The sequence below is a fragment of the Canis lupus genome, chromosome 30 (assembly GCF_048164855.1).
Source record: "Canis lupus baileyi chromosome 30, mCanLup2.hap1, whole genome shotgun sequence".
Lineage (NCBI taxonomy): Eukaryota > Metazoa > Chordata > Mammalia > Carnivora > Canidae > Canis > Canis lupus.
The window spans coordinates 22,356,021-22,376,692 of NC_132867.1; positions in this window are offsets into that span (position 1 = coordinate 22,356,021).

Here is a 20,672-nt window from a genome sequence, read left to right on the forward strand (position 1 = left end):
TACATGGGCTCTCTCTGCATTGTTTCTTACAATCTCATGTGAATATGCAATTATTTCAAAAATCTAAAATATAATGTTAATTTTAAAAATATATAAGGCAGAAAAAAATCCTTTATTGGCTTAGAACTCCATAATGGGTTCCTATTTCACAGACAGAAAAAGTAAAATTTCTTAACAATGGCCATAACACTTTTCATGCCTTAGTCCCACATTAATTCATTGACAATCTTTTCAAACACCAATTTTCATATAAATTCAATTAACTAAAAAAATAAATTAATAAACTCATTTCAACTGCTTAGAGAGTAGCAATCGCTTAACATGATACTTCTTTTTTACCCCCAGAATACTTAGGACAGCAATGTTCCCAGGAACTGTACAAAATTCAACTTACATTTCCCCCCAGAAATGTATTATTTACTGAATCATAGTATATGACTGAACTAGATTGCCCACACAGTATTTTCCTATAAAGATGCCAAAAATCCACAAATCAGTACTTTAAATTTGTGGTAATTTTCAGTGTTTAGAAAAATATGATATTAGATAATTCTGAAAGTTTATTCCCCATGATTATAAATTCATTTTGGTTTTCTGTATAGTTAGAAAAACCACATAATTTATTGATTAAACCAGAATACTTGTTTGAATGAAGGAGGTGCTGTGGTGTGTAACCCTGGCAATTAGGCCTGTGATAGCCAAAATGAGACATACTGTCATGTTCATTCCAAGGTCATACAATTTGGTTTCTGACACTCCAGCTATCCTGCCACATTCCCACTTACTTTTAGTCCCTTGAGTACAGCAGGATTGTGCAGAGGTTATTTGGATGCTTCCACATCCCATTGCCTCTTACTGGCCACTCTGAAGGTCTAACTGTCCTGGACTCCTTTGTAGTTGGACTGAGTCATGTTACTGTCATTTGCAATTGCATTTCCATGCTGTCCATAAACCTATTGTATGATGTCCTCCATGCTTATTTGCTCTTTTGTTCTTCAGGTAGATAAATGCAGAATTTCTAGATGACTCATATCTGTTTAGGTAAGCATCACTCAGAAAAGCTACAAAACTACTTTGTCCATTCCAGGATCTCTTCCTTTGCCACATAATTTGTCTGAGAGTCCCCTCTCCTCAGTCATCACTGTCTCCTACTCTTAACTCCACTTTGGATCTTGCTCAAGAGTTACTTGCTCAAAAAGGCTTTCCGTTACTAACTCTTACAGAACAGTGACGACTTAGTCTTATCACATCTTGAATTTTCCTTCATAGCACCTAGGAATACATGCTTATTTACATAATGAGTTTTTAAAATATGTGTCTTTTCACAGGATTGCGGACTTTTTGATGTATGATTTAATCCTCACATGCTCCTCTTTCCCACTATACCATATAGATGTGAGTGGCAACTAGGGACATTGTCTTACCACCATTTTCTGTATGATGTAACGAGCATAGTCATCTGCAACTGAGGAGTTTGAGTGTGAAAGAAAAGTAGAAAAATATAAGAACCAGTTAAAAAAAAAAAACAAAACTTGTTGGGGCACCTGGGTGGCTCAGTGTTTGAGTTTCTGCCTTTGGCTTGGGTCTTAATCCTAGGGTCCTGGGATTGAGTCCTCTATGGGGCTCCTGTAGGAAACCTGCTTCACCCTCTGCTTATGTCTATGCCTCTCTGTCTGTGTCTATCATTAATAAATACATAGAATTAAAAAAAATAAATTAAAAAAACTTGTTGACTCAGGTGAAAAAAAGTATTGATGTTACTGCTAAGGAAAAATCATTTATTTAGATAAATAAGGTAGTATATTTCTCTCTAGCAGTATTCAGTGATAGAGGAAAAAGGTATTTATGCAAGTGGTTTGGTGGATCTAAGATCAACAACCCTTAAGCCAGAAAAATGAAGAAGCAAATTCAGAGTTGTGGGTGACTAGTCCAAGCAATAATCTGTCTTCTGAGAAAACTAGGGATGTTAAATATTACAGAATAAAATGATTGGAGGTCTCAATAAGTAAGGATAGAGAGAGTAAGGGAATAATAAGGCATGATATTGTTGTAGAAACTACAACAATTAAATGGACTATTTCACAGCCAGGAGTTTACTTCAAATACACATAAAGATCATATGTAGAACAGATTTGATTATGGAAAGAAGAGAGAATTGCTAGACAGACATTTAAAACCAGTAGGTGTCTGCATCATAAATATGAGAGCATTTGATACGGAACGTCACTGGCAATTTTTTTCAAATGAATGTATATTGATAAGATTTCATATTTTTCAATAGTTATAAAACCATACACTTAAATTTCTTTTACTGTGATGATACAAAATATCAGAAACTACTATTTAGATAGAAATTAAACTGTTAAGAATTTAAATTTCTAAGGGCTTCTATAGATTGAGGAATCCTCCCTTTCCTGGTGTGCAGATTTGGGAATGGAGGGTCAGTAAATTTGTGACAATCCCGAAATACATAAGATTTTGGATGGAGGCCAGTCTTCTTCAATTACACATTATTTAGTGTTTATTGGAAGTAAACCACAACAACTCAGTGATTACAGCTGGATTACTTTCAAAAGCATGCTACATAAGAAACATGAGTCACATTTAAATATATATTTAAATCACTAATAGTCAATATTTATATGTACAAAAATAATGAAAACTCTGATGAGTAACATTGATATGAAATGTATTTAATATTATTTCATACAAGAGAAATTACATTTGTATGAGTAATATAAGTAGGAGATTATAATCATCAAAGTACATAAAGGTACTGAAAATGCATGCTGATCTTAACCACAATAATCACCAGGGCAGTAATGGTAACATGGATGAAATAGAAGAAAAATGGAACACTGGATCCACTAAGTCTCTCTGCCTCCAATACAAATTGAAAACAAGTTCAAAGTCATGATCAATAAGCCTTTCGTTTCTTTTTGGATATTTTTAATATCACGAGTAATTTTGCTTTATATTCTATGTTTTCATTCTAGCATATACTGTCACTTAAATGATTATCATATGGGGAAGAAATGAATAATTAGCACTAAACTAAGGGATTTGAATTTGGGAGGTGACAATTAACTTTTTACATTCATTTTTAATCTTTTGCTTAGCAGAATGCATTAAATCACCAGAACTATGCTTATTTACATAAATCTACAAGTTGAGTTGTAGCACTTTAAGTATCAATGGATTCATGATAAATATCTTAGAAAATCCCATCTGCTATAAAATGTGACCTTATTAATTCAGAAAATATCAATTAAAATATTATTATAAGTAGAAATGTATTAGGAATCAGATATTTGATTTTCTCTGCAAGAAAATCATTAGCAGTCTGGGCTTAATGGAATTTCTAAAGAAACCTTGCAACTAGTAATTATTAATCAACACTGATTACATTAAAGCCTATATAGGAAATGTTGGTGAGTTTTACACATATAATCAATGAATTTCATCAGTCAAATTTATATTCAGCTAAAGACAAAAATGCTCTATAAGAATCATTATAAATTTATTAGTACTTAATACTTAATTGAAATGAACACACTGAAACTCAAATTTAATTTTCAGAAAAAAAGCTTAACTACCATGGGTCATTTGGTTTGCTGTTCAGTCTCCATTTCACTCCCAAAACACTTTTTAAAACTTACTCTACAGGCGAAAACAAAACAGAGCCTCACTCAATTTTTTCCACTCAGCACTCACCACCATCAATCGCAAAAATCGTTAGCGCTGCTGTTAAAATCTATTTCATGAAAAATATGAACTCAAAAATGAATTTAATAGACAATTATAAAGTATAATTCCTCTATTTATAGTATTTATACTCTTTTCACTCAAGCTTTGTGGTCTTCTCAGTTTCCTGGAATAGAATTTCCCCCATTCGTTCAGCATGTGTATTATTAATGTTCCTTTTAAATTCTTCTAGCCACTGTTTGTGGAAACATTTGGGGAGATCCTGCTATAGGGGGTTTTTCTGATAAAGCTTTGCTGATAGACTTCTGTGTTTCTTTTGTTTATAAGATGATAGGGAAAAAAAATCTCCAAGTTTAGCAACATAAGCATCTTCTATTTCATGGTTGCTACACTTACTGCAACAACAGAATTTAAGAGAAGATTAATTAATTGTAATAATAGGCATAAGTAATGGGAACTGGGGTTCTGATATCAGAGACAGAGCTCAATGTTGTCATTCTCACATTCAATCGCACTGATCTCTAGCAAGCCATACCTTCTTAGCTGTAATCAGACCAGTAAAAAACCTACTCTGGGATTCCCAGAATTTAGGATTGTGTAGTTCCAGCTCAATAAGAATGTTTATTTGTAGAAATGGTACTTAGATAAGCCATATTCAGTACAACTACAGCTTCCATGATGGAAATAGCATTTGGGAGGCATCATCACAAAACATGCGAATACTGGGTAAGCACAGGAAAAATCAAAAGAGTCTGCTTCCCTCAGAGTACAGAAACCAACTTAAGATGATTCTTGCTGCTATTCAGGGCCTCAGATTATCCATCTGTATAATGAACCTATGTTCTTGATTATCTCTGAGATCTTTTCAAATAAAAATCATACAACCTATGCTTTAGGGCAGTGACTTTAGCAAATTATTTATTACACCACACAGGAGTGTTTTTTTTTTTTTTTTTCAGGAGTGTTTATCAATGTTAGTGACACAGCTATCCAGTTGAAATTTTCCAAACTGGGGGCACCTGGGTGGCTCGGTGGTTGATTGTCCACCTTCGGCTCAGGTTGGGATCCTGGGGTCCTGGGATGGAGTCCCACATGAGGCTCCCTGCAAGGAGCCTGCTTCTCCCTCTGCCTGTCTCTGCCTCTCTCTCCATGTCTCTTGTGAATAAATAAATAAAATCTTAAATAATTTTTTTCCAAACTGAAAATCAGTGACTCTTGATGGGAGGATATGGCAGAAAGTAAACTAGAATAATTTGTGTTGAAAAATATATATTTATTTTAGGCTCGCTAATTTCTTGGCTTTAATACCTATATTATGTAAATACAACATTCCCAGTATTGGTTTAAGCACCTACACATAGTTAGCATTTTAATATTCTTGCAGTCATCATGATTTCAAATGGTGCTTCTTTTATAGTGGTGCATTTTATTTTTGTTTCTCATTGAGTTACAAATCAAATCACATTTCGCAAACAGTAAGGTAAACCCTGGAACAATTTTTAGCTTGATAATTACAGCTCATGCCTTTCACTGCCATCTGAAACTAAGACTAACAGGCTGCCTTATGAAGTGGACTGCTTATTGATTTGCAAAGGCTGGAACAGAAGAGGCTGCACCCTTTTCTGTAGTTGTAACATGTACTACCTGCCTATATTGATTACTGTTCTTCAGTATTGTAGTAAATTGCTATTGTGGAAACATAATGATGCTGAACATTTGTAGCCCAGATGATAGGGTAATGTTTAAACACTGTGTGCCCTGTTCTTTGTAGATTTGCTAATAACCTCTTTAATCATTTCTGTTCAAAATACCATGGATTCTGAAGCAGAAACCAGGCTAATGATACAACTAATATACGGAGCATAGCATTTAATAATTTCAAAATAAATCACATCAATTATTTTCCCATCCTTTAGACAGTATGCCAGATTTTCCTAATTGTATTTCTAGTGAAGTAAAATAAACTCATGGAAGCTTTCATTCTATTCCTGTTCTTTTGTTCTTAAAGTTGGCTGGGGTGACTGTTCCCATTTTGTAACATGAATTATATATTCAAAGAATATTTCCTATGAAAAGAATAAACATATTTTAAATATAAGCACATTTTAAAGATCTGTGGATTCGCACATCTTAGAATAAAGGGTCACCTAAAATAAGTTCAATGTGGTGGATATAGGAAGATTACCATGAAAGACATTGTATCTTACTGTAATAAAATGTAGTTTTTTAAAAGATATTCTTCCTAAAAAAAAAAAAAAAGATATTCTTCCTTCAAAAAGACACCAATTGCCTCATTCATTTTACAGATTTAGTTCAAGTAAAAGTAATTATTGAGGAACAATGTCATCCTATTATAATATCATCCTGTGGATATAAAATAGGACTGAGGTAGATTTGAATAAATAATAAAAAAATTAATAGAACAAAACCTATAAACATATTGATGGCAAAAGTGAACAATGAGGAAATAGTATAAGCATTTTAAAAGCTAGAATTATTATCATATATTAATTTCCATCTTTATAAAACAATATATACTCTAGCTCAATTTCCCTAGAAGCATCAGCCAGTAGAATTAGGTAATTTTTTTGTTCGTTGTTAATTTTATGTTCACTTTCTATTGAATGAATCCATTTAGAACCAACATAATGACTACAGTCTCAGTGTTCTCATTCCCTTGGAACCTAAAATAATCAGGTCTAATTATATCAACCTGGTGCCAACAAAAGAACCATTTTTAAATCAAATTTGTTGTCATTAGCCTTACATTCAGTCTCTCAAAATATTAATTATCCTAATATATTTCATACACCACCAGATGAGGTGGGCATATGATAATGATGAGAACATAGACTATGACCATTACAGAGAACATATTCCCCAACAGAAATAAATATAAAGGGAAAGGTCTCTAGGGTCAAACGAAAATGATCCATAGGATATATTCAAGTTTTCCTGGACAATCAGACCAGGCGTCCAAGACACGATGTTATGTAAGTTGATTCTCACTATGCTTTTTATTCATCAGTGGTTTCTCTTTTTTTTTAAATATTGTATTTATTTATTAATGACACAGAGAGGCAGAGGCACAGAGGGAGAATCAGGCTCCACGCAGGAAGCCCGATGTGGGACTCAATTCCAGGACTGCGGGATCACTCCTGGAGTGGAAGGCAGACGCTCAACTGCTGAGCCACCCAGACATCCCCCATCAATGGTTTCATTTCCTAATTTAGACTGTTTGATCTGTTCAAAGCCATACAGAATAATTCTAAACTGCTGGCTTTTGTGCAGACTTCATACATCATCAATAGAAAGACATACATAATCAGTTTTAATGTATTTCTTAATATATGCTAAAAGTATTCAAAAGTTTTGTGTGAAATTTGAGTATAATGAACTGTGCATAAATATTAAACATGTGATACACAAAGAAGCATTCTTAATATATGTGAGTTAGTTTTTCAATTTTAGACTGTGATGTTTGTTAAACCTTCCCTTCTGCAGTACTAGCTTACATGATACTCAGCACTGTGTTAACTTTGAAAACTATTCAACTTTGTTTTATAAGACTTTTAACAGCATAGAACATTTCCATTTTTAACTGACTGTGAGAGCATGTTGACATTATTCTATTGATTTTTAAATATTTTTTGTATTGTAGAGCAGTTTTAAGGTTCCAGCATAATTGAGAAATTTCGGAGTTCTCACAAACCTGTTCTCACACATGTACAGCATCCCCTACTATCTATTGATCTTATAACTTTTTCTTTTCAAAAGTTTTATTTATTTAATTGAGAATGAGAAAGTGAGAGAGAGCATGAGCAGGAGAGGAGGGAGAAGCGGACTCCCCACTGAGCAGAAAGCCTGATGCTCCAATCCAGGACCATGGGATCAGGACCTGAGAAGAAGGTAGAGGCTTAATCAACTGAGCCGCCCAGGAGCCTCTTATTTCCTTTATATAAAATATTCGATTCCTTAAATATTAATTTTTTGAAAGCTAGATTTAACTCAATGATTTGAGAGAAATGTGTGTGTAATAAGAATTCTAACACCAATCAATGCCTACTATACTTTATATGAGTAGGATTTGCAAACTGGGTAATGATTTACAACCAAGGTTGAATGTACTCAAAATTCATGTCAATAGTTTTTACTTTGGTAGAATATTAAAATGTATGTACCATTAATTATCATTTTCATTAAAGACTGTATATATGTACACATATTCCTAATTTGATTTTTCCATTTTTTATTGTATATGCATTTTAATTCATTGTGTATTTAAGAAATTCAAATATCTATAATCTGAAGTCAGCTTGATATTGTTGAGAATCAAATACAAAAATCATTTTCCAGAGGCTTTCATTCATGAATGACTTTTTTAAAAAAAGATTTTATTTATTTATTCATGAGAATACACTCACACACAGACACACACACACACAGAGGCAGAGACAGAGGCAGAGGGAGAATCAGGCTCCATTCAGGAAGCCTGAGGTGGGACTCAATCCCTGGTCTCCAGGATCACACCTTAGGATGAAGGCAGTGCTAAACCGCTGAGCCACCTGGGCTTCCCTCATTCATGAATGACTTAAGTGGCAATGCATTGTCTAACCACAAAGCATTCACTTTCTATCAAATCTATGCTCTTTGCTCAACACCCTTACGATGCCTTCTAGCTAATTTTGAAATTAGGGATTTATAATTATCTGCAAATTTTAAGGTATAATTTATTCCATTTTTAATAGCTTTAATCATTTTCTAATATTGACTATTTTAATGTATTTTTTCATCAGTTTTTTAAAAGGTCCAGATTTCATACTTGAAAAATACTTAAGATTCTTATGCCTTATTGTATATCACCTTCACATCTGTGTAGTAACAATGTCCACTACTTCAGTTCCCAGTCATATTTCGCATTGCAATCCCACTCCTCTTGCAATATGCCACTGAAATCGTTCTCACTAAAGTCACTAATAAATGCCATGTTTCCAATCTTGATTAGAATTTCAAGCAGATGCTCCACAGTGAGCATACCTTTCCATTTTCAAGTTAGTTCTTTTACTTTTCTTGTCAATGAAAACTCACGTTAATAGGGATTCTAAGGGCTCCACGGTAATGTGTATGAATCCAGTCTGACTAAATACAAATTTTATTGACCATACAATGTCTTGTGTCACCATAAATGCAGTGTGGACCATATCTACAGCTTGATTCTAAGAAGAAACTCTACATAAATGTTTTTTTTTTTTTTTTCTACATAAATGTTAAATAAGCCTTGGCCTCAGATTACTCTACATTTGTTTTTTTTGTTTTGTTTTGTTTTGTTTTGTTTTGTTTTTACTCTGTATTTGTTAATGACCTTCCAAGTTAATCTTCTTTGGTGCATGAAGACAATGAACAGTTAAGAGTCAGCAATGCTATATATATATATATTTATATATATATTCACACACACACATTTGAATGTTGTGTTGGCAAAGGGTTAACAAATCATTACTCTTCTGCATGAGAATTTTAACTTCAGTTACATTTCCTAGCTTTGTTTCCCTAGAAACAGGTAGGAATGCTATTGTCAACTAAGTTACTAAGCAACATCGCTTATGGGGAAATGACCCCTTAGTTATAGGCTGCATTAAACCAGACAACAATAAATACTTGATAGAAAGCCCTACTGTGAGGTTTCCCTGAGTACGGAGACTTATTAATTGGGCATGAATCTGTGGGATTCCTGAAAGGTCTATAGTGGTAAAAAAGAGTATGACTCCTGTGGGATGTGAGGCTTTTTTAATCTAGGGTGGATTTCACAGCTGCAGATGGGATATTTTATCTCATACACCTGAGTTGTTACCTGGGAAGAAGAGCACTCATCTTGATTTTGTGGATTTTGCTACAAGAACTGCAGCAAGGCTCCCACAGAGGAGAACTACCTGATGTGGTCCTCCTGGCATGCTGAAGTTTCTGCCCTTTATCCTTTCGAGTAGATTGTGCCAAATATTACCTCATGTGATCTTGTGAGCCTGAATCTTTAGTTGAGCTTAAGAAGCATCCCTATTTGGTGGGAAATTCAGACAGCATCCAGAAATCTAACAAATGCAGTACTGATTCAATTTTCAGATGCTTCAAAATTTCCAAATTCTCAGCATCTATATAATATTCATTCCATGTCTTTTCATCAATGTGCAGTATCTGTATGTTACATTTCCAAATTATGAAAATCCTTAACAGTACAGCAGGGCTAACATATAATTGAACTCAAGCATATACAGTAATAACTGGTTATTCCTGCATTTTCCTTCTTTAATAACATTATACTATTTTAAGAAGATTCATTGAGATCTCTGATATGGAAATGTGTAATTTTCTATGCAGGTTTTGAGATGGAACTTTGAGAAAGTAGGAAAGAACATAGATATGAAAATATTACATCTTTCCTCATATATATGGGTTTACAGCACATATCATAGTTTACATATTTTTCAGAAATGAGATTTTAATTTTCACAACATAAACATTGAAAATATACTCTCAGTGACTTGAAGATTTATATAAGATACACAAATTGTCACCTGGTTATTTTATCTTCAAATGTGTTTTATTAAGTATATGATTCATTTAGTAATCACTTATTTTTCTCTCTTATTTCATATAATTTGAAAACATAATATTTGCACTAAAGTCAAAAATGTTCACAACATGTTTGATAATGATGTCAGAAGTAATCAAAATCTTTGGCAATAAAATATTCACATTCAGTATCATAATCTGAGCATAAATTTCCCTCCTTTTAATCATGGAGATGATCCAGTGATGCTATAATTATAAATTAAACTTATTTAGAAATTTAAAATGTACTCTCTTAAATCCAAATGCCCTTTATAGCACAAACATTGTGCAGTTTCAACTTCCATATTTAAGAAGTTAGTTTATTAAACTTCTTTCCACAATTTTTGTTTCCCTTGTTTGTGGTCAATCATGTTTATTGCTAACATATTATTATTTTAAGCTTGTGGACTACAACCCTAAAAATATCCTGGGGTGCCTGACCAGCTCAGTCGGTTGAGCACACAACTCTTGGTTTGGACTCAGGTCATGACCCTGAAGTCCAGAGATTGAGCCCCGTTTTGGGCTCTGCACTTAGTGCAGAGTCTGCTTAAGATTCTCTTTCTCTCTATTCCCCTCACTCTCCTCTCTCTCAAAATAGGTAAATAAATCTTTTTTAAAAAAGAGAAATACTCATAAAGATGTCTATGCTTAATTTTGAATATTTTAAATTCACAGTGAATGATGATAAACATTTGACAAGTAAGGGTTATTTGAACAATCATTTCTATTCTCTGAGTGAATGTTTATGTAATTATCCTTTCAATATTTTCATAATTGCTTTACTTTACCTGCCTATAAGTTCTGAGATATTTACTTCATTAATTACTTTGAGAACATATTGGACTTCTGCAATGCAACCAAAGAATAGCAAGTACGGTAGTTTCCAGGAACAGTTTTTTTTTTTGTCATGTTTCTTGTTTTTTGTTTTCATTTTTTAGAATATCAAATAGTTCCCCAGTACCAGAAATAGGACTCTCTTCCTTCATAAAATCAGGATCTAAGGAATGTTATCAGGCACACTAGCTGATAAACTTCCAGTAGTGAAGGTGAAGAATTATTCCCTTAATTTAATTAAATTCCTGATTTAAAATAAAGGTGTAGATTTCATGATTTCTCTTAAAAGCATACATTTTAATCCAATGTACAAAAAGAAATGAGTCTTATAACTGGCAGGGAATACATTAAACTCCTGGGTAGGTGAAAAAATATGTAAATGAGCATCTTCCAGTTTGCTTGAATGGGAGTTACATAAATATACTCAAGAAAAAGAATCCTTGATAGTAATCATAGTGGGTTGTAATATGCTTAATGTATTGTAACCTAGCTTTGTATTTTGGCTTTATCATACTTGTAGAATCAGTTTCCAAAATCTTCAGAAAAATGTACATTCTGCTTGAATTACATATAAGAACAGTAATAGTACAGCAGCTCAAGGTATGTGAAATATTAAAATATTTACTTTGATTTTCCCTTCTTGTTCAGACATTCTCTAGAACAATAAAAATAATACCCAGATTGCCCTCATATCTTTGCTGTAAGAAGTTAGCCAGACATTCAAAATACACCTAATGCTGGTAATAACTGAAAAAAAAAATCTGAGATTTAGACAATTATTAAAAGAGGGTGAATGCTCAGTGCCTTGCTTTCAGAAATAAAAATCAAAGTATGAATTACGAAGCTAAATATTCATTAAATTACCAGCATTGCCTTATAAAGCACGATTTAGAAATATAAATGGAAATCACCAGGAACTATGACAAATATGCTAAAATCCAATGTGATGGTTAATTTTGTGTGGCAATCTGACTGGGCAAATCTGTGTGAGTGTTTCAGAAAAATATCAGCATTTAAATCAGTAGACCAAGTGAAGAAGATCCACCATTACAATGTGAGTGGGCATCATCCAACCTGTTGAGTGCCAAGTAGAACAAGAATATGGAGGAAGGGCACGTATATACCCTCTTTCTTGTTAAACTGAGACATCCGACTTCTCCTTCCCCTAGGTTCTCAGTTCTCAAGCTGTCAGCCTTGGAACAAGAGTTATAGCACCAACTCCTCTTGGTTCTCTGGCCTTCAAACTGAATTACACCACCAGCTTTCCTGGGTCCCAGATTGCAGAGGGGAAGTTATGGGAATGCTCGGCCTCCACAAGCCAATTCTTATAGTAAATCTCATGTATCCACATATACTCCCCATTGGTTGGTTCTATTTCTCTGACGTACTCTACAACATCCAAGTGCATCAAATGGGTAGAAGTTGTTTCTCTAATCTAGTTTTTAAATTGAAAAATAAAGAGACCAGAGAGTATTTACATGAGACCAGAGAGTATTTACATGTTTGTCTTCAGCACATCAGAAACTTTCTCTGTCTAACCTGGAGAACAAGATCAGAAACTAAAACTGGTTGGTAGTACTGTAGACTAGTGTGATTGCTGGTTGAATAGTGGTTTCAATACTGGTGACACAAGTTTTTAAAATGGTTTATTACTATCATTTTTGTGATTGTTCATTTTTTTATTGTGCTTATTAGCTAGTTTTCAGAATAGAAGAGAAAAAAGAAAACTGGTTACATCGACAGTTCTCAAAGTATGGTCTTGTCTTACATGCCACCAAACCCTTCAGCAATGGCCAAAAGGTCATAAATGTAATCATCCTACTACTAGGATATTATTATTATTATTATTATTATTATTTTTGCTCTCACTCCTTAATGTCAGTGAACTTTTCCAGAAGCAATAATGATGTGGGTTTAAATGCAAAAAGACTTCTGAGAATCCAACTTTTTTGTATTAAGCAATATATAAGAGAGTTGAAAAATGTAAAAAGATGTCATCATGCTCAATTCTTTTACTTTGAAAAATACAGCCAATTTCAGGGGAAAAAATTATGTTTGTAGGAAACAGACTGCATTAACAATTTAAAATCTTATTTTTACTTCCTAATTTAGTAACTATTGATATAACCTATATAAACAAAAATTCTCTTGGATCCTCAATAATTTTTAAATATTATGGTTCATGGGAAACAAACAGTTCCTAATAAAAAATGTTTGAGAACAAATGAATTAAATAGTTAGATTTATAATTTATAATTAAGTAATATAAAAGTAAGAATGATGGCAAAATATCAATAATGCATAGAGTACAATTATAAAATCCCAGACATGTAGAAGGTAGGGGAAACAGTGACTATACTAATGCCATTAACAATCATGAGGCTATAGGTGTAAACACATAATTTCTATATGGATTCAAGGCTTCCATGACTGGAATTAAAATAAGTAACCATCTCCTTGAACTCTGAATGCATCTAAAATATTGTCTATCATTAGAGTAGCACTGCTGAATTACTTAAGGTCTCACAAATTTTAGGTAAGATAATGCTTTAAAGAATTTGTATTAGTCATGTATGATTGTGTAACAAATTACCACAAAATTAGAAGCTTAAAAAAGCACATTTAATATCTCAGTTTTTAAGGGTCAGGAATCTGGATACAGTTTAGCTGCCTCTTCTGCTTGCAGGTCTGCAATCAGTGTGTCTTCTGGAATCTAAACAGAAGGTTTGGACTAAGGAAAGATCGACTTTTAAGTTTGTGTGGTGGCTGAGAGAATTCAGTTCCTAGAGCCTGTTGGCTTCTGTTTCTAGCTGACTCCTGGCTGAAGACTGTCCTCAGTGCCTTGTCTCAAGGGCCTCACATAGTAGCTTGTTTCAAACTGTTGTAGCCAAATAAACAATGGAGTTTGTGAGAAAGCCAGAAGTCACAATTCTATGTAACCTAATCATAGAAGTGACATCTCATTCCCTTTGCCATATTTTATTGCTTAGAAGCAAGGATGAGGGACAGCCAACTCATCTCCATAGGAGATTACACAAGGGTGTGACTACCAAGAGCAGGGATCACTGAGGGCTAGTTTATATAAACTTAGCATAGCCTGTGCACATAGAATATAATAAACATAGTCTGGCTATTATAAAAAACATGTTTTCATTCATGTATGCATTTTCTAACCAAAGACTTGGTGATATGCTCACTTAATGATGAGTTAGGATGAAAAGATAACGTGCAATTACCTTCTCTTTTAAATACATTTGAATTTCCTAGATGAAGGGCAACAAGTAAATATTTCCCATTAGCAATTATAACAACCTGCTACAGGTTCACCAAGAAATATTGTATCATGTTTACTAAGGTAGTTACTAAGATGACACTAGAGTTAAATCCAGGAGGACTGAGGAGCATTAGTGAGGTACAAAGTGTCTTTAAGAAATGAAGACTGTCCTAATAAGACTAATAGAAGCAGATTCACACAAGTATGAAATAACTTGAAATTGCAAGTCACTTCTGGAAATTGCAAGTCAATGGGCTATATCAAGGGATGGGTTTTAAAAGTTAGGAAAGAGATTATTAAGGGATATGACTGCTAGAAGAATTGATTTAATCTTTTTACTTGAAAATTATTTAAAAATATAATGTCTAATTATGGTAATTTGTACTTGGATGATGTAATCAACTAATCGTAGGATTTAGGGACATCATTCTGGAATTGATGGATGAAATGATTTGGGGAGTAAACTACTATCAGCACAAAATTTAGAGCCCTACTATAATTACCCACAGAAGAAATTTTGAAGATTTGAGGAAAGGATATATTATTGAAATAAGAAATAAGATGTATGTGCGTGTGTGTGTATGTATGTGTGTGTTGTGTGTGTGTGTGTGTGTGTGTTTTCCTTTCAGGAAAAAAAATTCTTTCCTTTAGCCTACATCCCCCCCCCCCTTTTTAGTACTTTTTCTGGTGTGGGAACTGTGTCTTCTCTCTGCTCCAAATAGTTTTTCTACATGATTTCTTAATATAATCCCATGTATGAGACATAATTGATTATAGAAAAGGGTGGGGGTTGGGAAGCCTGGAGGCAGTGGTTGAGCATCTGCCTTTTGCTCAGGTCATGATCCTGAGGTCCTGTGCGCCTGCGAGTCCCACATCGGCCTCCTCACAGGGAGCCTGCTTTTCCATCTGCCTATGTCTCTTCCTTTCCCTGTGTCTCTCACAAATAAATAAACATCTTTAGAAAAATAAAAAGAAAGGGGTGGGAGTCTTTTCCTAAAACTTGTAAACTGAAGCTGAGATCACCTATTGTTTTCTACTGGAATTTCTAATATGTCAAATTTGGAGATTATCCAAAGTGGTGAATATTCGGGAACAGTGACAACCAGACAGTAAACAGAGGTGGTTAGGAATTAGAGAAAATGAAGCCAAAATACAAAGAAAAGTACACACAAGATAGAGAAAAAATTATTGGAATTATCAGAAAAAAAAATAAAATTATTGGAGTCTCTTGTTCTCAATGATCCTGCCACTCCCTGACTTTCCTAATTTTTAACAGTTTTGATGATCCAATAATTGGACAGACTGAAGGCTTATAATCACCACCATCTTATAGAATCTATTCCAGGGCTGACAAGATGTGGTATAGAAAGATATAACAAATTCATCTTCAAAATAACATTACTCACAATAAAATACAAAATAAGAACTAATATATTTTCCATTTCTTTCCTTCTCCGAATTTTGTCATAGGCACTACTCTGTGGGGTTCAATAAAGTTCATTTTTATGTCAACCAAACTTTATTGATTCAGTTCAGCTTCATGAGTTTGCATTGAAGTGTTGCTCACCCTAAAAGAATGCTAATCAAGTAATTCTATGACAGCTATATAACCTTGCAGTAAAAAGCACACCAGTGTAAAGGTGGGTGAATTACAATCTATTTGATGCTTGATTTACTCTACAGCTGTCTCCTGCAATGAAATATAGCAGCCAAAAACTAAAGCTTGGGTGGTTTTTAAACAGATTAGGAGTTATTTGGTGGAGAGGGTAGATCCCTGGGGGAATATGGAGAATGAATTGAGTTTTTTAAAAATTCTTTTGATTTTTTTTTTTTTTGGATTTGGTTTACATTTGGATTTGCTTCTGACAGAAACAAGTTAGAAGTCGGCTCAGACACACATATTTATCTTTCTTTGCTAATCTACTTAGGATCACTAAGAAGTATTTCATCAAAGCTACTGTAGGAAAGGTTAATGCTTAAAAATCTTTACTGATGTAAAAGGGGAAAAAAAGGATTTACCTAGAATCAAAGGAGAGCCAGTTTCTTTCTATATGTGCCACTCCCACTTGACAATGCTGCTTAGGCATTATTCAAATCTCTCTACGGGTATACTTGCTCTGAATATTTACTAAAGTACTGGACTGGATTATTATGTTTTTGAAAATAAATAATGTTGCCAGAGTGTTATAAAGAGAGACTCTTCTTTTATCTGCAGATCAAGTTTAAAAACTTAGCAGTTCTGTAAGTTTCTGACATATTTCTATAGTGATATGTAACTCTGATAAAGGTGCTGTTACAATATTCAACCAGTACTTTTAAGCATATTTTATTTGTGAACCTTAAGTAGCAATTTACACCTTGAGGAAATTGACAACTGCCTAATTAATGTTCATGCTGGTCATAAACAACACTATCTTGTTCAAAAAAGCAATATTTAAACTTCAATTAATGTAAAATCTGGTACTTCTAATTCCTAAGCAGCAAAGTATTGGTTTGGAATAGCTCTCTTAAAAATGTGACATGGAATTAAAAAATAAGTCTTATGATGTGGCAAAATATATAATTATTCTATTATGCAAAGGAAAAGGAAACTTTTTTAAAGATTTTATTTATTTATCCATGAGAGACAGAGAGAGAGAGAGAGAGAGAGAGAGAGACAGGCCGAGGTAGAAGCAGGCTCCGTGCAGGGACCCCAATGTGGGACTCAATCCCGGGTCCCCAGGATCACGCCCTGAGCTGAAGGCAGCGCTAAACCGCTGGGCCATCCGGGCTGCCAAAAGGGAATGTTTTTAACAAAAATTTAATGTAAAAACAAAAATAATGTTTTCTTCTCAAAAGTATCAATTTGCAATCATTATATTGTTCCTATAAAGTTCATCATTGTATACATGGAATACTTTAGAATTTGATAATTTTGATGGAGTAAAAAAATTCATAAAAGGAAAAAAATTAAACCTATATTACATGATTTAAAAATTGAGCAAAGTTTACATTTTAATGTTTGTGGTTTCATCAGTTATCTGACAATGTAACATTACATATATATGGATATTACTATGACCTATGATTCATCCTTCAATAAGACAATGATTAGAAATGATAAAGAAAAGAAAAATGATAAAGAACTTATATTTAATGTTAGTGTCAGGAAATCTGACAAACATTTAGAGATGAAGAAATAAAGGATATTTTTAATTTTAGTTGCACCATAACTTACGACAGTCTGATGTCAGACGTCTTACTTGGCCTGCCATCTCTTCTCCCTTTCTTTGGAAACCTCATCCCATTTCTTAGAAAGAAATCACCTAAAATTATTTTCATTTTCCTTCTCCTATTAACCAAACAAGAGATGAAACCTTTCAAAGGTGTCCACAAATGCTTTACTAACTTAATAAAACTTACCTACCCTCCTTCAGACATTGCTAACGTTGTTATACAAATTAGTGACTCTATTTCATAATTATTCAAATTAGTTTAATGATCCAAAGTTAACTTTTTTTTTTTAAGTTTATTTATTTAAGTAACCTCTACATCCAATGTGGGGCTTGAACTCACAACCTCCCAGATTACGAGCCATATGCTCCACAAACTAAGCCAGTAGGCAACCCCAAAAAGTTAAATTTTTGCTAGCAGATTATTCTTACCTTAATGGAATTGAAATGTATAATGTGTTTCCATTCAAATTTCAGATTTCATAATACTCTACTGGCAAATTTGGTTATGTAAATAAATGTTTCATTAATAATGTTCCTGTTGCAAGGGCACATGTATCTATTTTTAACTAAAATATAACATATATAAATTTAAAATCTTCTGATAAAAGTATTCTCTTTACTTAATAGCCAAATAAAAGATCCTCAGTAATATGAATTTGTCTGGATATTTCAGAATGAACCAGTTTGTATGAATATGATTAATTCAGTCAAAAATTCATATTGACAATTTGTGTTATTTAATTGTTTGAATAAATGAAATGGATATATTGGTGGATATTCATAAGGAACAATTTTATATCCGTACAACAGGATATCCCTCAGAAATAACATGCTTTATTATAATTTATAATTAATCTGCATGTAGCCTCTTAAGAACTATAATACCCTTCAGAATAATTAATACACAATGCATCTGAAATGTTCAGTCTTTCTTGTGGTTGCATGTTGCATGGCTAGAGGGTGTTGAGAATGGATTCCATCCTAAGTCCTGTTTTAAGCATCCTTCAAAGAATGGTCTAGCTACTGCTAAAGCCACGGTAATTTAGAACATAGAAATTTAGATAACTATCTCCAAATTATTACTTCAAGAGTCTTAACTTGGCAGGCCATGTTTTATAAACCAAAACATTTCCATGGATGTAAAAAGTATATAAAGGGTTTTTATGACACAGTGCATGTATTTTTAGCATATTAACCATTGTGCTGTAAATGAATATATCCTGAATAGAAAGAGAATATGGGAAAAAATACCATATCAAAGGTAAATGAATCTAATTTGGTAGTGACAGTGACTTTGAATTAAGAAATAAAGATATATCCAAGGTCAAGAGAAAACCATATGTTAACAGTTTTTGTGATTCTACTTTTACACTAAGGATAAATTAATTTAAAAAAATAATTTCTTAAAAGTGTATCATTCAATGACTATGTTTTCATTAATAGGTTCACTTGCCTTTAATAGTGCGCTTACTATGTTTGGATTTAAATAGATAAAGATTTTGGGGCACCTGGGTGGCTTGGTGGTTGAGCTGAAGTAGTGATCCCGGGGTCCTGGGATTGAGTCCCACAGGGAGCATTCTTCTCCCTCTCCCTATGTCTCTAGCTCTCTTTCTGTGCCTTTCATGAATAAATAAATAATATCTTTAAAATTTTTTTTTAAATAAATAAATATTTCTATTTCTTCCTAGATTAAGTTATTTAGTATATACGATATCTCAAATTGGGCTTAAAAATCAAATTAGTGCTAACAGCAACCACTAACTTTTTCAGATAGGTATCACTTAATAATACCTATTTAATTATAATATTATTTAAAAAATACTTCAGTAATCTCTGTTCTCAATGGGGACTCAAACTCATGACCCCTCGATCAAGAGTCACATGCTCAGGGAAGCCTGGGTGGCTCAGTGGTTGAGCAACTGCCTTCAGCTCAGGGTATCATCCTGTGGTCCCAGGATCGAGTCTCACATTGGGGTCCCTGCACGGAGCCTGCTTCTCCCTCTGCCTCTGTCTCTGTGTGTCTCTCATTAATAAATAAATAAAATATTAAAAGAAACAGAGTCACATGCTCTTCTGACTGAGGCAGCCAGGCACCCCTTAATTATAATATTCTTTTTTTAAATTATAATATTCTTAAAGGACTAATTCATTTTTAATGTTAGTAACTTTGAACAAACAGGTATCTCATACCTGTACCAAATCATTCACCAAACCCAAGTAATTATTGGCATGTAGTCTAGTCACAAGTTTAAAGATATGTTACCCCTAATGTTTTTTTTTAAAGGTTTATTTACTTATTTGAGAGGGAGAGAATGCATAAGCAAGGAGAAGGGCAGAGAGAGAGATCTCAGGTGGACTCCCCACTGAGCATGGAGCCATATGTGGTGCTTGATCTCACAACACTGAGATCATTACTGAATCCAAAACCAAGAGTTGGACACTCAACTGACTGACCCACCCAGTCCTTAATATTTTTTAGAAAACATTTTCCTATCATTGTACCTATCATATTTCATAAAAATAATCATAAATCAGTCTTCTAACTCTTGCACTCACACTTTATCTCACTCTTTCATCCATTTGTTTCATGTTTTAAAAACTAACAAATTTTCTTCTTCATTCTAAGCCCATATAAAAATGAGTAATAACCTGAACTATAGAAATGGTCATAATAATAGAGGGCTGTGTATCTAAAATAGAGAGATACTAACTAAAACCAGCTTGTTAGAGGAGAAAGAGTTCAAAAAATGAAATGCTGATTTCCATACAATTTGACAAAAGAGAAAAACAACACAACAACAAAATCAAAATTAAATCTGTCTAACAAACTATCATCTTCACTTTTATTAACAAGTTTTGTGGTTAGTGATTTTGGCAAAAAGACTTTCAAAATCAAAGAAAAAAATCCTTTGGTTTCCCTTTTAGCATTTGAAATTCAGGTGCTTTCCCTATACAGTGTTCAGAGAACTTCTCTTAAAGACTAGTAGGCAAGCAAAATTATTTCCAAACAAACTTCAACTCCTAGACTAGAAGAAAGA